This window comes from Battus philenor, unplaced genomic scaffold (genome assembly GCF_028537555.1).
Source record: "Battus philenor isolate CCGP_79_NKW_IND1 unplaced genomic scaffold, ilBatPhil1.0.hap1 SCAF_12, whole genome shotgun sequence".
Taxonomy (NCBI): domain Eukaryota; kingdom Metazoa; phylum Arthropoda; class Insecta; order Lepidoptera; family Papilionidae; genus Battus; species Battus philenor.
In genome coordinates, this window is record NW_027181674.1 from 14,482,906 (window position 1) to 14,499,245 (window position 16,340).

Here is a 16,340-nt window from a genome sequence, read left to right on the forward strand (position 1 = left end):
ATTTATGAGCCGTAAACCAATTATGTTCACAGCTCACGATTAGTTTCGGTAATAAAAAATATCACGGAACAATTATTACAGAATATGCTTATATAGCATTATGTTTTTTTTTTTGAATTGTTTAAATAAAGAGTTATGTAGGATTGATGGAATTATCGTTTTAGCAAAACGAGACATTACATCAGATGGAGCTGGAATCGATTCGCGTCTCGGGTTCACAAACATTGAAACAGCTGTGCGACTTCGGGCGTCGTCGCCTTTGTTCGTGCCGTACGTATGCACACAAACTATACAGACCAGCAAGTTCGTTGTCTCTGATTCAGTGGCACATGAGACGTGACGGGTGGAGGACATTTCGTCGCCTCGCGAGTAACAATAAAACCAACATAGCTTCCAGTGTACCAATTTTAATACGTCGCCTAATTAGTTTTGTATAGTGCATGTTGTGAATCAGTTGTTGCTGTCCCACTGGATTTATACTCGAATAATCAGGTAACTAAAAAAGAAAGAATATCTTCGTACTCCGTTTTATTTATTTGCTATACGTACCTGTTAAAAATATAACTGTTTACATTCTGCTTTTTAATTCGGTACTAAATCGTTAACAATATTTGATTCAAGATATTTACAATCTCCTTAGTGTTTACACATATACTTCTTAGTTCTTAGTCGAGCGTAGTTAAATATATATGATCATAAAATATGTAAATACTTCTGATAAAAAAGTGGATTGTATAAATTTGTTAAATATATTTTATTAGAGGTTATAATTGTAAATATAGACTTTAATTATTACGCTTTGGATTAGGGTTGATTAAATTCATTAACATCAAATAAAATTTTCTTCCAAAAAACAGATATTTCTGTTGCATATTTCGTAAAGAATGTGTTTAGAAAGATATAGACATTGTTGTATAATTTATGGATCAGTTTTTATTACTTTGTGTTACCATTACATATATGTAGCATTATATCTTTGAAAGCTGTATTTGGTATTGATTTTTTTTTAATAATTTTGCGGCAACTTACAAAACCATATCTATGCATAGATATCTATATATACATAGGAAATTTAATTAAAAAGGATTGGTTATTGAAAGAAAAAGTGATATAAATGTTTTGATACCAGTTTCTGTTAGGAAGTATAGATTCATACATCGTTATAACACTAAAGACGACAATGAATACAGGTAAACACATATATACGTGGCAAGTGATTTGCTACATTCAATACACTTCGTAAAACCTGATGGCTTTGTCGAGAAAACTAAACAATTCACATTTTTTATTTTATTTAAACAACGGGTGCGCTAAAAAAACGCCAAGAAAAACATCTTGTTAAATTTAAACAAAAACATAATTGTGATTATAAAAAGTAATACGTAAGAACAATTTTTTATTATATAAACATAATTGTGTAATAAAAATACGTTAGATATATACATATACATCTTAGACATTTTTGTTATATATGTATATAGGCGCTTTATGAATATTTAATTTTAACTACTGAATGTTTTTATACGAAAATTCACACATAATTCTACCATGTGTCTTTAATATTATATGGTGGGCCGCGGTTGTTAATATGCTATGTGCATTATTATATAAAATTTCAAATGTGATCCTTTTTATAAAGATTTCAGGTTAGATTTGAGTTTAAAATCGGAAATTCGAAAATGGAACGTTTATGCACAAGTGTTTAGCGTCTTTTTGTGTTCGATATTTAAAGTTAGATTTTTTTTAAATTTCCAATTCAGTTTTTTTTTTTTTTTGCAAATGATGTTTGCCCATTGGAACTACTTTATAATGAACGTCTATACAGTGTCTTCTTTTCCTTCGAGTGCCTCAGACTTAAATTATGTGTTGTATGTTTGGATGACCTCTAAGTTGTAGCTTAGGCGAGTTTGTCCTAGGAATCATTGTATGCAAGAGACTTTTAGAGACCTAGACATCTTGACTAGGACTATCACTATAAAAGCGTTTATCATTGCTGCTTATAAGTTATGTCTTTTGTAACAATAGAAATCATATAATATTCAGAGTCAAGTAACTAAAAAGGCTGTTATTACATTTTTAATATTATGGAATATATTCGTCCAAGGAGATGGTGGTTTCTCTAAATAGGCGTCTTTACTCTGGATATATCGAAATAGAGAAAAAACCTGTACCTAACTCACACCCATGCGTATAAACAAGTTCTCATTAGCCAAGGCTACGGTACAGAGACATGTTCAAGGACGCTTACCATCCACGAGGCTCAGGGGCTAAAGAATGAGACGGTCATCGTTGTATGTCGAACAACAAACACCCTTGGGCTGTATAATAGTGTCCATCATGCGGTGGTAGCAATATCACGTCACATGAACTCGTGCGTGTATTGCATCGACGAGACTCAAGATACGATTGCAAGGTTCATCGATGTGGCGAATACGGCAACCGCCACACAGACACTGGCGTACAACCTGAGGATGCCAAAGTAGGGACTAGAAAGTCGCACGTAACGTAATTTTAATAACGGGACATTGTTAGGACGTCGTTAATATATATATACACCTATCCCCCGATTTACACGGTAGATACGTTCCTGAGAAAAACGTGTAAATCGAAAATTAAACATTTTCAAGTCAAAACCGTGTAAATCGAAAAGCTTGCATAAAATGCATAATTTTGCTGTTTAACAGTTGTGATTCTTTTCAATAATTTTAGGTGTACACAGAAATAAAAATAAAATGCATTGACAAATTAAAATATTTAATATATTACGGAAAAACTGTTTTTTTGTTTAGTTTAATTGCAATACATTAAACGAAAGAACAAAAAAGAAATTACACTCATTCTTTTTTTCGGAATCGAAGGTTCGAATTCAGTTTCATCACTCGAAGTTATTTGTGCCGATTCGATTTGAAGCAGAAATATTTACATTATGAGAGATGGTAATAAAATCGGTTATTAAAACAAAAAAAAACTTTTTTGGAAAATCCTGTAAAAGCGAAAACGTGTAAAACGAGTCCTGTGTAAATCGGGGGATAGGTGTATATATATATATATATATATATATATATATATATATATATATATATATAGCCTTAGAAAACACTATAACATGCAAAAACGCGAACAAAAAATATAGGATGCTAATGTATGTGGAAAACATTATAGATCCTAATAATAAAGACAAAAAACCATACTTGATAATGTACACTCAAATCTGTTTTTGTGCGATACGTAGGGACGGCATAAAAATTCACAGTACAAAGTTATCGAAAAGTATACGAAATAACTTGTCATTGCTAAAACTTAAACTTGAAACATTTCTTGTAGCAAATTACAAAAGTTCACTGCAAGGTATAAGCTTCTCCATAAGATATATAAAGGGAATATACTGTCGATCGGACGATGTGTCTGCACTGGTTGGTCTCCACTGAATGAAAAAGGTCCAGGACAGAGAGGCTTGGCACAGGTTGTAGGAGGCTTCTACACATATACGTAAATAAAGACCAAAATAAATATATGTAATTATATTTAATTAAGAAAAGGACCAATATTTAGCCACTACCGCACATGCAGTGGTAGTCGTGCAACAAAGTGCATCTCCCGCCAGCCCGCTAATAAATGCGTATGCGGCAAACAATGCGAATCACACAACCGCCACCGCCAAATTACTCAACACGTGTTTCATCCACGGGGCATCTTCAGGAGTCATGTTACACCGATTAGTGCTAAACACAGAGTGTATATTTAATTATAATTCGTGTTAAAACATATGAACTATGTCAAAAATTTGTTTGAAATAAAGAAGCTATGTTATTATTATATGATATTACCACGCTTGGAAGGTGGATTGGCGATTGCAGTGTGGTACGTTTAAGAAGCTGCTGTCGGTCTGTAAACTTGCTTAGGAACAGTGGCAATCCTATATAATTAATGCACAAATTGTGAATTATTTAAGATTGTATCCCGGAAATCGAGCCGACGACCTCCAATTGAAAGTCAGTCCTCCGTTTGGGTTACAACTTCTTGTAGTAAACTGATTCAATCAATTACCTTACTTCTAGATGTAGTAAACTTGTATATGTCTTGGTAGTCTGATAGATTTAGTGAAATATATACGAGTTTGATTTTCATATATAGCACCAAAAAGTACCGCAAAAAACAGGCTTGAGTGTTTTGTATGTATAGAATATGTTATTAATTAAATACATAACGAATAATTGAAATGCTATAAGAGAAATAAATTAAACTTTAAAATAAGTCGTGTGATTAATAAAATGAAAACTGTGATACCTTAGGAATGAAGGTGAGGGATGAAAGGTGGTGTTTAGATGGAATGCTAGAAGAATAGGAGTATGAAAGAAGAAAGTAAAATAATTTTTTTTTAAGTAAGTCCCTACTCCACTTGTAGTGGGAAAGAGAGGTCTACCAAAAACATGGACATAAAAAACTGGGGTATGTTAGTAAAAATCTCCTAAGGAAGTCATTAACGCAATTATTTAATCGTAATTACGTACAGCAGACAATGAGGTTCCAAAGACGCGCACAAATGTTTGTACAAAAACCGGTTATAATTATAAACGTCAAAGAACACAGTGTTGCTCATTATAATATTTGTTAATTGATAAGTATTATATCTCGTATCAGTACTGTGACCATGGTTTTCACGAAATATCCAGGACAACTTTAAACTATTCGTATCATCACTTGAAACATTTACAGTGTTGTACACAAGTGTGCGGTGATGACATACGGATCCGAGATGAAGTCAACCTTATAAGCAGGCTCAAGGTCATCCACAGATCACTGAGGAGGGCTATGCCCGGAGTTTCGCTGCGAGATAGAATCGATAATGAGGATATCCGCTGAAGAATCAAGATCACCGACGTAGCTCGAAGAATTGCTCGTATGAAGTTGCAGCTGGTGGGGCACATTGCTCGTAGATCGAGGACATAGTAAAGCTTGAAAGAAGTCTCTGGATGTGATATCTATGCCTTGCATCCTGTCTACCAACTGACATGATGATAAAGGGAAATTCCTTACTTTCCTTAAATCTAATTATGAGTATGGTATGTATCTTGAAGTAAAACTATCTGGTGCTGAAAGGTTTGATGCAGCGTGGGTGTGCGTCCCATTAGCTGGATCGAGGACACGGTTAAGATCGTGGGAAGTCACTAGATATCGGCACCGCAGGACCAGTCATCCTGGAGATCTTTGAGGGAGGCATATGTTTTGCAGCGAGCGTCTATCAGCTGAAAAGAAGAAGCCGTTGTAAAGGGAGCTCAATCTGGATAGTTTCTTACAAATTGGACTTTTCTAGCATTCTAATAACCTACAGAAGTGATCACTGTAAATTATAAAATGAATGAATATATATATATTACAGGATATATTTTAGTTATATAAATTTATATGACATGTTTCGTAATGTCAAAATATTTTTTTTCTGACGCAGTGTAGTAAAAAAAAAGTAATAGAGAACACAAAAATAAAGTGAATTAAAAGAGTAATAAAAAATTGACTTCCCCTTAACCTCTCGTATGCCAAATGTTTGCCAGGCACACGCCCTACGTCGAGCGATGTGTTGGATACACTATTTTTCGTTCGGAAACAAATTCTTGGATTTTTTAACGCAAAGTTGTCGTCTTTAATCTGTAGTATATCCACATTAAAATGCAAAGTATTTTGAGCTGTATTTTAAGTGATATTCGAAAAAATAGCCTGTGTCGTTTCCAGACATATCTATCTTAAAGCAGAAGGGTTGCCTAGGCAGATATAGGCTAAGTGTTAATAGAGATAATAAGCCAAGTTAACGGATAAATTCTTAACATAGTCTTGTAGTAAAACAAGTTAAGTCTACATTACTTATGAGCCAATAAGCTACATTATTTCTGTGGGGAATTGAAGAGTAGAATACCATTAAAATAAAAAAAAATTAGGAATCGAACAAGACTTCCGATATACCGCTCTTTTTTCTTTCCAGGCTTTTTATATTTTTCTTCGTGATATATATAAATATATTATAAACTATACATAGCTAAACGATCATTAATATTTATCTATTACAAGTGTAGTTCACTGTAGAAACTGATTAAAAAAATAATTCTAGAATCAATATGTAGATTTCGTAATTGTAAACATACGAATGTATGTCAGGGTTAGTCATCCGGTTTGTTTTTTTATATGTTATTAATTGCGACATATAACATAGTTTTTTTTTCTAACATATATACAGGATTAATTAACTACAGTAAAAGCTGTTTTCATTAGTCCATTTGAAGGCATTTACAAAGGATATTGTGTTGGATACCTACGGAATCCATTTATTATTATGTATGTACTTATCAGGTCCGCGAATAAAGACAGTTTTAGACGCTGATATGAGAATTGGGTCGCATTATTTTAATCCGCGAATAGTGAACGCAAATGAAAGAGGTATATGTTTTCAATTCTAACTATAGCATATGTTGATTGATGTTAAGTAAGAAAAGGACCAATATTTAGCCACTTTCGCACATGCAGTGGTAGTCGTGCAACAAAGTACACCGCCCGCCAGCCCGCTGATAAATGCGTATGCGGTAAACAATGCGAATCACACAACCGCCACCGCTAAATTACCCAACACGTGTTTCACCCCTCCACGGGGCATCTTCAGGAGTTATGTTACACCGATTAGTGCCAGATACAGAGTACAAGAGGAGAGAGAACGACTATATTGGTCCTTTTCTTACTTAGGATGGACTTCCGCGAGGTAACGCCTGATTCCATTTAATATTGATTGATGTTCTTATGACAGTATTAGACTATCATGTATAAGAGTTCAATATATATTTTAATGTATTCCCAGTCATCGCCATTTTAGCAGTAGTACAGTCAATGCTAGGCATAAGACATCTCCCATTGATTTCCAATAAGACAGATTGAGAACACCCTGCATTTAGTCTTTCAATGACATTAATAAGGTCATCTGTCAGTTCTTCCCCGTCGTCCTTTCAGCCTAAAGACCTCCCTCGAAAATGTCTACGGAAAATATATCAAAACCGCCACGTATTGCCCGTAAAGCAACCGGAGCAGAGAAGCAGAGCAACCTCTACTAGAGCAACGTCGACATCCACAATGACTTAAACCTCTCAACCATCAAGGAATTCTTCGAAGAGGCGTCAAGGATATACTTCCAAGACGCCGTACACCACCCGAATCATCTGGTGGCCCAAGCGGCCAATTACGAACCAGAACACAGCTCAACAACAGTAAAGCATAGACCAAGCAACGCAAAACCGGACGAGGATGCATCGACCCCGAAAGGTATCAAAAGACGCCCCTCAAAAAGACCAAGGGGGGTCCATAAAGAAGGTCACACACAAAGTGACAGGTTTCAGGGAGGAGTCAATAGCCTCCCTGATAAGCGGAATAGATAAAAACTCATTCATAGCCCTCTGCAAAACAATTGCAAAATGTGCCATTGAAAGGAACAAAACGCAAACACAATAAATAAATAGAAAATAGATTAAAAAAAAGGATAAAATAGAACCAAAGTGATACATAAAACTGTGATAGAGAATAATTATAGGATAAGTAATAATAATGTAAAATAAAAATGTACAATAAAAAAAAATGTAAAATGAAAAATGTAATAACAAAAGGGGAAAGAATGAAAGATTGAACAGAGCAAAAGAGAAAGATAGAAGAACTGTAGCATGAAAGATAGATAATAGACCGAAAGAGACAATAAAGTACGAAAGAAGAGAAAGAAAATAAAAAACTATGTGAAAAAAATAAATTGCAAATAAAGTCCCTGTTCCACCATAAAAAGGGGTACGAGAGGCCCTGAATAGCGGGGGTCATAAAAAAAAAGTGACAGGACACGCCCAAGCAAGAAGGCGCACCGAATAGCAACTGCCAGAAGGCAGAAGCCAAAAGATCAACACTCAACAAGACACCGACGCCGACTCCACCATCAAAGGAGAAAAGCAGCAACACGCCAAGTCCCTCGCGCATCGACGCGCCGAGAGGCGGCGAATAGTATAGCTTAGGAAAAATTTTATTAGCTCGAGCGCTGTAATCGACGAAGTTGTAAATGCCCCACAAGGCTAACAACGGATCCACCATCCCGAATACAGAGCCGCTGTCCATCCTCTGGAAACTTATTTACGAGCAGTGGAAGTTCTAAATAATTACGAGTAATACACAAAATGCGAATTATAAGATTATATCCCGGGAATTGAACCGCGACCTACGATCGTATCTTTTTTTTTCATGACCCCCGCTATTGGGGGCCTCTCGTACCCCTTATTATGGTGGGATAGAGACTTTATTAGCATTTAATTTATTCACTTAATTATTTTATTTTAATTCTCTTCTCTTTCATTCTTCACGTAATCTTTCATTCCGTTCTTTTATACCACAATTCTGCTTTCTTTCCCTTTTGCTCTGTTTTACCATTCTTTCATTCTCTTTTCATTTAACATTTTCGATCGTGAGTATCATTCCTTTACCGCTAAGCTATCATTGCTAACGATCTTGTCTTCATTGGAAGGTATTTCAATTTGGAAAACTTTCCACCAAGTAAAACTATATATAAACATTACTATACGTCGGGGACGAATTTAACGATTTTATTTATGGAAAATAATACAATTTCCAATGCGGCCTGCATTTGCAATGTCAATGAAAGGCAGCCGTTGAGTGTTTGCGGGATCAATCCGGAAAACCCATGTTATTCGCTTGGCGAATAGTACATCGCCCGTTTCTCTTTTGGAAGAACGCCTTCTTTTTTTCAGCTGATGGACACCCGCTGCTAGGCGTCACGATGATTGGTCCTCAGCCAGCGTCCAGCGATTTTTCGCGATCGTTACTATGTCGTCTGACCATTTGATATGGGGGGGGGGGCTCCCCACGCCGCGTCTACCTGCTCGTTGTCAGACCTGTCTCATGATCATGATCAGTCGTGGAGAACCTTTCGGTTCCAACGGCCAGCGCTTGCACGAGAGATATGTCCTGTCCACTGCGATTTCAGACATGCAATCCCTTGAGCTGGTTGACCTTGGTTTGTTGATTACGCAATAAAACTCCGAGCATACCTTCATTATCTTCTCTTGAAACTTGAGCCTTCTTATAAAGATTGGAAGTTATCACCGGCAACACACCCTGATTAAGAACTTCGTATCCAGGTATGGAAAATATATACGAGAATATAACTTAAAATGTTTGGCATCACAAAGCTTTGAAATAATCTGTTTTCGATTTAAATTTCGAATTAACAATTCATACCCAAGGTAGGACGTCTGATGAATCGATTAGTGTAAAATAAGAAAAAATTGACCGTTTCATTGTTCGAATCTTTCAACATCATACAGTGTACGAGTATGATATATTTAAAAATATTTACGTGATAAACATTTTTGACAATAATTAGGTTTAGCAACAAGAGGTTATGTTTTTTAAAATTATGATAAAACTTAATTACAGTACCTGGCGATAAATATTACACATCGACTTTTGGAAAGAGACTATCGTTTAATTTCGGCTTCGTAGAGCACTATCTCTGTCCCACATTAACCTATGTGACGTTTTGTCATTCGTTGTATTTCGTGCCGCAATTAGCCGATTGTTTCTTCCCAAAAGTCGATGTGAAATATCGCCGGGTACTGTATGTCTTTGTATGTGTATCTCTACACGTAACAAATTAAATTAAAAAATATATTTACTAACATAGGTATGAATGACGCCTGTTATAAAGTACGTGAAGCCAGATTACATTCTCTTACGGAGCAATAGACACTGGAATTTGCAATTTTCGAAAAGAAATAACGCCACTCGTTTGCATTTTCTCTATAGATGTTGTTGTTGCTAGCCTTAAGGCTTTTATAGATCCATCTGAACTGAGTTCACGGAGCGGAAGGGTCCGTAAACTTAAAAACTAAAAAACTAAAGCTGGTAGAACGCCTACCAGTTACCAGTTACTCTTCACGAGTAGAGCTTTGATGGGATGTGTTGTCGATGTGTCCTTGCGGCTTGAGACGACAACATGGACCACAGTCCGAGTCCGCTCATTTGCGCCGCATAGCAAACCAACCGATAAAAGCAATTAGCAACATACATAATACATCTGAAGTGCCTAAATATTGGTCCTTTTTTTACTTAGGATGGACTTCCGCAAGGTAACGCCTGATTCCATCAAATAGATATATACAATCATAGAGCCCAAAACAACTCAGATTTTGACGAAAAAAATTATCATAGTTGTACACTATATATTAAATCGAATAATTAAACACATTTCATTTTAAAAACCTTAAATTTAAAATCTTTAAAAATGTCTACACCGGTTTGTGTGTACACGTCTTTATGACCCGATGACCTCGTAGTAGAAATCCAGGTCAACTATATAACAGATCTTAAATCTAAGTTCAGAATTACCACATTCATTGTTTTACTCTGTTACCTTGTTTATATTGTCCCGGTTCGTATCTGGAATAGATTCTATTTAAAGTTTTGTTGAAATCAAGATTGAATTTTCTGTTGGCCGACTTTTTTTAGTTTGCGTTGACGCAGTATTTTCAAATTTTTACGTGCCATGACCCACCTTAGACTTTGAAATGCATACAGCCTCCCTATGTAGCATATATTTCTTCGCACTTTGGGAAACACCGAGTTAACCAATCAGGTTAAAAGTTACATAAAATGTTCTAAGTAAGAAAACCGATTAGTGCCAACAAAACAAAAAGGTGTAACATAACTCCTGAAATCCCGTGGAGGGGTAAAACACGTGTTTAGTAATTTGGCGGTAGCGGTTGTGTGATTCGCATTGTTTGCCGCATACGCGTTTGCGGACGGTGCACTTTGTTGCACGACTACCACTGCACGTGCGGAAGTGGCTAAATATTGGCCCTTTTCTTACTTAGGATAGACTTCCGCAAGGTAGCGCCTGATTCCATTAAATAAAATGTTCTGTTTATTATCTACTAAATAAATCATTTTATTATTTTATTCAAATGGTCGCGTTTCGATTTGATTGCATTTAATTTAATTTTCGATAATTTGCGGCGGTATTACACCGAATAATTCTCCCATCTTCTTTCTTCCATCGGACAACAAGACGTACGGATTCACGATATCCGTACACGGTTGGAATACCTTCCATCTGCGATAAGCGTTTTGCTTTTATAGTGCAAACAGACAAGGAGTGGAACAATCTACTGGAGTCATTGTTCCCAGACAATTATAACTTAGGAGTCTATGACAATAGTAGACCTCATCGCTTAACATCAGGCGGGACAGAGGTCAAATGTTTCGCCTTTAAAGGAAAAAAAATATACAGGATGATTGGTTATACATATAAAAGGTTTAATGGTCATAAAAGACTTTCAAAACTTTGACACCTATTTCCAATTATGCTGTACAAAGTAAAGCTCTGAAATATGTATCATTAATATATTGTTTTTATTAGAATGCAATACGTCAATAACACCTGGCAGCAAAAACTAGTATAAGTAATTTTAATATTGTTGTTCGAATTTTGAAAATGCTGTTACTGAAGTCATTTAAATTCGGAGTGTACTATATATTGACATTGATAATGACCTATATTTTAACTCCGTTAAACCATTTTATCTATAAGGGGTATTGGAAAGTAATGTCGCTTTCTTAAGTTAAATTTACACTACAACATTTTTAACAAGTTTTTATTTCTAATCAACAATATATTTACATCAACAGCCTTTTGCCGTCTGGTATATAAATCAATGCTAGAGCGGTAAAAATTAATCAGTTCTTCTGTAAAATTTGTCGATAGAAACGTCATTATTTTTCGGTCCCCCTAATATAACGAATCAATCCTGTATGTTGTGTTAAACTTAAAAAAAATTATGTGCTTTCTTGTTTGAAGGAGAAGGTTTTTAAAGATAAAATAATTTGAATTAAACATACGTAAAATCTTGTATATATATATATATTATATATTTTAAATGTCTTCGTTTCTACATATAATTAAAAGAAAAACTTATTTAGGTTCATATAATATATTTTGTGTGAGTTTTTGCGTACAAATAGTCCGACAAGAAGGTTTTACGCAATTTGTGTACCTTTTTTTTTACAAGCAGCGTCAAAGTTATACGACTTCGACAACATCGGCATAACCGGTAATGAATGTAGTCACGTCGAACGACTTTTTATTATAGTCATTAATATTTATGTCGTCGTCATCTCTTCAGTTTACAGATGCACATTGCTAGGCATAAGTTTCTCCCAAATATATATATATATATGTGGGATATATCATAATTGACAGGCTTGGAAGACGGCTTGGCGATCGCTGTGTCCTTTGGAAACTTATATTACTTAATCTAACTTATAACATAATCGCTACACTTGGTTGGCGGGTTGACGATCGCAGTGTGTTATTTGGTAAGCAGGGGATGCTTCTGCCTGTCCTCTAGAAACTTTTTTGTGAGCTGTGTCAATGCTATGTCATTAATGTACAAAGTTTGTTTCATATAAGATTGTATTCTCCGAATTGAACCCGCGACCTACAATCGCAAGTCTCCGTACTCTATCAATATATAACAGAGTTCCCCAAACTTTTTTGTGTCGTAGACCCCTTACACCACATTGTGACCGAAAATTCACCCGGCAAGCATACATATATATGGTATATTCCCCTAAAGATTTCTTTGCCTGTACGCTTTTGACTTTCACTGGTCGTCTTTGGGCTGAAACAATTTTTTTTGTGACTGTACACAAATCGGGAGGAACTAGAAAACTAATTTTGTTTCGAACCTGTACTTTAGTATTTTAAGTTCTCTACCTCGAGATTTGTGTTCCAGTAGTGAGAACATATAGCATGTTTACTCGTATTATAACTTTGAAGGCATTGTATTAAGTTAAGAAAGGGAAACACTGTTTGTGTTTGGCACTAATCGGTGTAACATAACTCCTGAAGATGCCCCGTGGAGCGGTGAAACACGTGTTGAGTAATTTGGCGGTGGCGGTTGTGTGATTCGCATTGTTTGCCGCATACGCATTTATCAGGGCTGGCGGGCGGTGCACTTTGTTGCACGACTACCACTGCATGTGCGGAAGTGGCTAAATATTGGTCCTTTTCTTTACTCAGAATGGACTTCCGCAGGGTAACGCTTGATTCCATTAAATATTGTATTTAGTTATATTGAAACGTCAATAACAAATAACAAAGGGAAAACAATTGAAAACCATAGTCGGTTACTTCCTTGTGACTATAAGTTGGAGCGTCGCGAGGACATATATAAGGTATGTATATATAGTTAATTTATTCCGAGCGCAAACATCGAATTACAGTAGAAAGATTGTCAAGTTGAAAGCCTTGAGGGTTATCAGGCACGTGTACAAGGCTGGAAATGTTTTGAAAACTGTTTTCCTGCTTTCTAGTAATTTGATTTATAATTGCAAATGTAACAAACATAACCGGCTGTACCCAGTGCTTGTTGTTACGCCTTTAATTTTGAAAAAATAGTGACGGTGGCGCCCTCTGTCGAAAATAATCATACCTACTTAGAAACCTTCGTGGGCTCATGTTAAACAATATTGCTGAAAATCATCACATGATCAAATGCATAGTTTATGATTATATAAAGGACATACAGACAAACATACATTTGTGTATGTCTTCTTTTCAGTCCACTGCAAGGCGACGGACTCCCCCAAAAATCGTCACGATGACCAGCTTGCGCTGTCGGTCCACTTGGGCCTACCCACTTTTAATATATTTTCTAATATATACATATAGATATATAGATAGATAAGAAATTTGAGAATGAAAAAGTCTAGTCATTTTCATTGTAGCATAAATTTCATAATTATCATTGAATTCACGCGAAAGACGTCCACTGTTGGACATTGGCGTGGCCTGTCTTCCCACGATCTTTACAAGGTAGTCTATCCACTTAGTTGGACATAATATACTTAAATAAAAAAAACTTTGACACACACACACTCACACACACACACACACACACACACACACACACACACAAAACATGTATATATATATATATATATATATATATATATATAAATAAAGAAAAAAAGTAAGTCTTTATCTTAGTTTCCAGTGAAATTATTTATAAGTAATTAAAAAGAACTCGACCCACTTCGATGAATTAACCCGCTGCGTTTGATCGTCGATCTATACTTCCTTTGTTTCCTTTGTTAGGAATCTGTATGACTAATAATCGCTTTAAATTATTGAATTATTCAAGTTCTGTTAACTTTGCCTTTAAATGTCACATACGTTCAATGTCGTAAAGGATCAGAGGTGTACAACAGATATTACTTTTCAACAAATAAAAACAATTCTGAATAATCTTACATATAAGTGTTTCAAGCGACCTGTCTCTCTTTAGCCTCCGTAACTCATTATTACTTCGTTTAAGTCAATAGCTCACTGCAAGGACTAGGTCAACCCCAAACATATCTCTATAAAGAAAACCCATAGTATATATATAACAATTTTTTGGACAAGGTTATGTAAAATATTGTTTATGTGATAATGAATTTATAAAGTAAAAGAAAAATGTTTATCAAAAATTAGAATATGTAATAGTTTTATAAAAAAGTAAATGAATAAAAATAAAACGAAATTAAAAATGTGAAAATAGTAGTCTGGACATAAAGGCAAACTATAGAGGGCGATGTAAGAAAGGAAAATAAAGTATAGAAGGGAATAATTAAGAAAGATGTGTGAAGGAATAAAATCGTCTTTGAATTTTTTTTTAAATATTGTCCCTGCTTACCTAAGACAGGAATTGAACCAGAGGTTTCCAATAGAGAGAGCCATAAAAAAGATTAAAAAATTATTGCAAAAAAGAAGTTGTTTCCAATCAATCTAAAATGTTAATAATATTTCATCTAAATGTTTGTCTCATTTTCATGTATTTTTATTAAACTACTTTATTAAAGTTATGTAATTGGCGCCGAAATCCAGTCAACAAGGCTTGATTTGCAAAGGTTGTTTAAGAGACTTCAAAACTACAAATGTAGAATAGAAGTAAACGCTAAAAAGATTGATAATTCTATAGCGTTTAAAATCAATGATATGCCTATAAGAATGCAAACAAGTAAATTTTGTCAATCATTAAAAAAAAAAAAACATTATAGAACAACTAGAACGACAAACTTTTATATCTGGTTTAAATATCGTTACAATCAGGTCCACTAATCTTTCTTTTTCACAGAGATACTTCTTTTATGTTAGTGCGATGTTAGTTTTAACAATTCAATCCATTTAATTGTTTCGTAATATATGGTCGTACGTTTTTATTATTCAATATAAATCGCATCGTTGTCGAGTTGTCTTTGTTGATGTCTGTGCGGTTCTTCCGTTTTTACATATCCTTATTTACATTGTAATTGTTTACATAATTTAAATTAATTTCCATGTTCATCTTTAGTCATTTTTCTTTTACATTTTCCTGTCACTTTTCTTTCTATACTTTCCTTTCGTATATTACATCATTTTCTTCGCCCAGAGTTCAAGAATTCTATAATTTATTTATTCTAAACTCTTATTAGTTTCTTTAGTATTTATTTCACACAATTAACATTTCATATATCACAGCTTAGGTATATTATTTATTACTCTGGTTTAATATTTTATTTTTATTTATTAACTAGTCTATATATCTGGCTATGTTTCTCTGTTTAAATCTATGTATTATCCATCTATGTCTACGTCTAGGTGCATGTCTGTCCGTGTATCTATATTCGTGATGACATTTACGCTTATGTCTACGTCCAAATTGTTATAATTAATATTTAATTATAATCCATTCTTGAAAGGTTTGATCTCGAGGTGCGATTCAAGTAGAACTTGGCATGAGTGCTACATATTTTTTTGGCAGCCACTACGGCTAAGTTATTTATAAACGTCAGCTTTATTATCGATCTGTGTGGGACATTCGTATCGTGCCTGTGTTTTATGACCGAATATTAAATTAAAAAATAAATAAAAATTAATCAACCGTTTTTTGTAATTAAAAGGCGTTAACTGTATATTTAACATCTGGTAAATTCACAAAGCGTGCATAACAGTCGCTGGAGTTTTAAGGTTCTGGAGTGACGGACAGTGATCGGCAAGTGCAGCGTCAGCCCCGAGGTCATCGATAGCCACTGGGTGTAAGCCGCTTCGAACCCGTGCGAAATAGTGCGTGAGAAATATGGCGAAGGTTGGGAGGCGATACATGTATGTTAAGTAAATGCAAAATGTGATGGTGATGCTAATAAAACAAGTTATGACGAAAATATTTCGGAAGAAAAAGTCCCTCTCATAAAATAAAACAGGGGGTATAAGAGGCCGCAAATGTGATAATTAA

General features: G+C 34.9%; 1 protein-coding gene across 1 annotated transcript in view; it reads left to right on the forward strand.

Annotated features, from left to right (window-relative positions):
- The first annotated feature begins 303 nt into the window (after positions 1-303).
- Positions 304-16,340, forward strand: part of Atet (ABC transporter expressed in trachea) — a 60,875-nt gene continuing 44,838 nt past the window's right edge. Inside the window, exon 1 of the mRNA XM_068776793.1 lies at positions 304-492. The gene's annotated coding sequence lies outside the window, so the exon portion shown is untranslated. The remainder of the gene's footprint in view (positions 493-16,340) is intronic.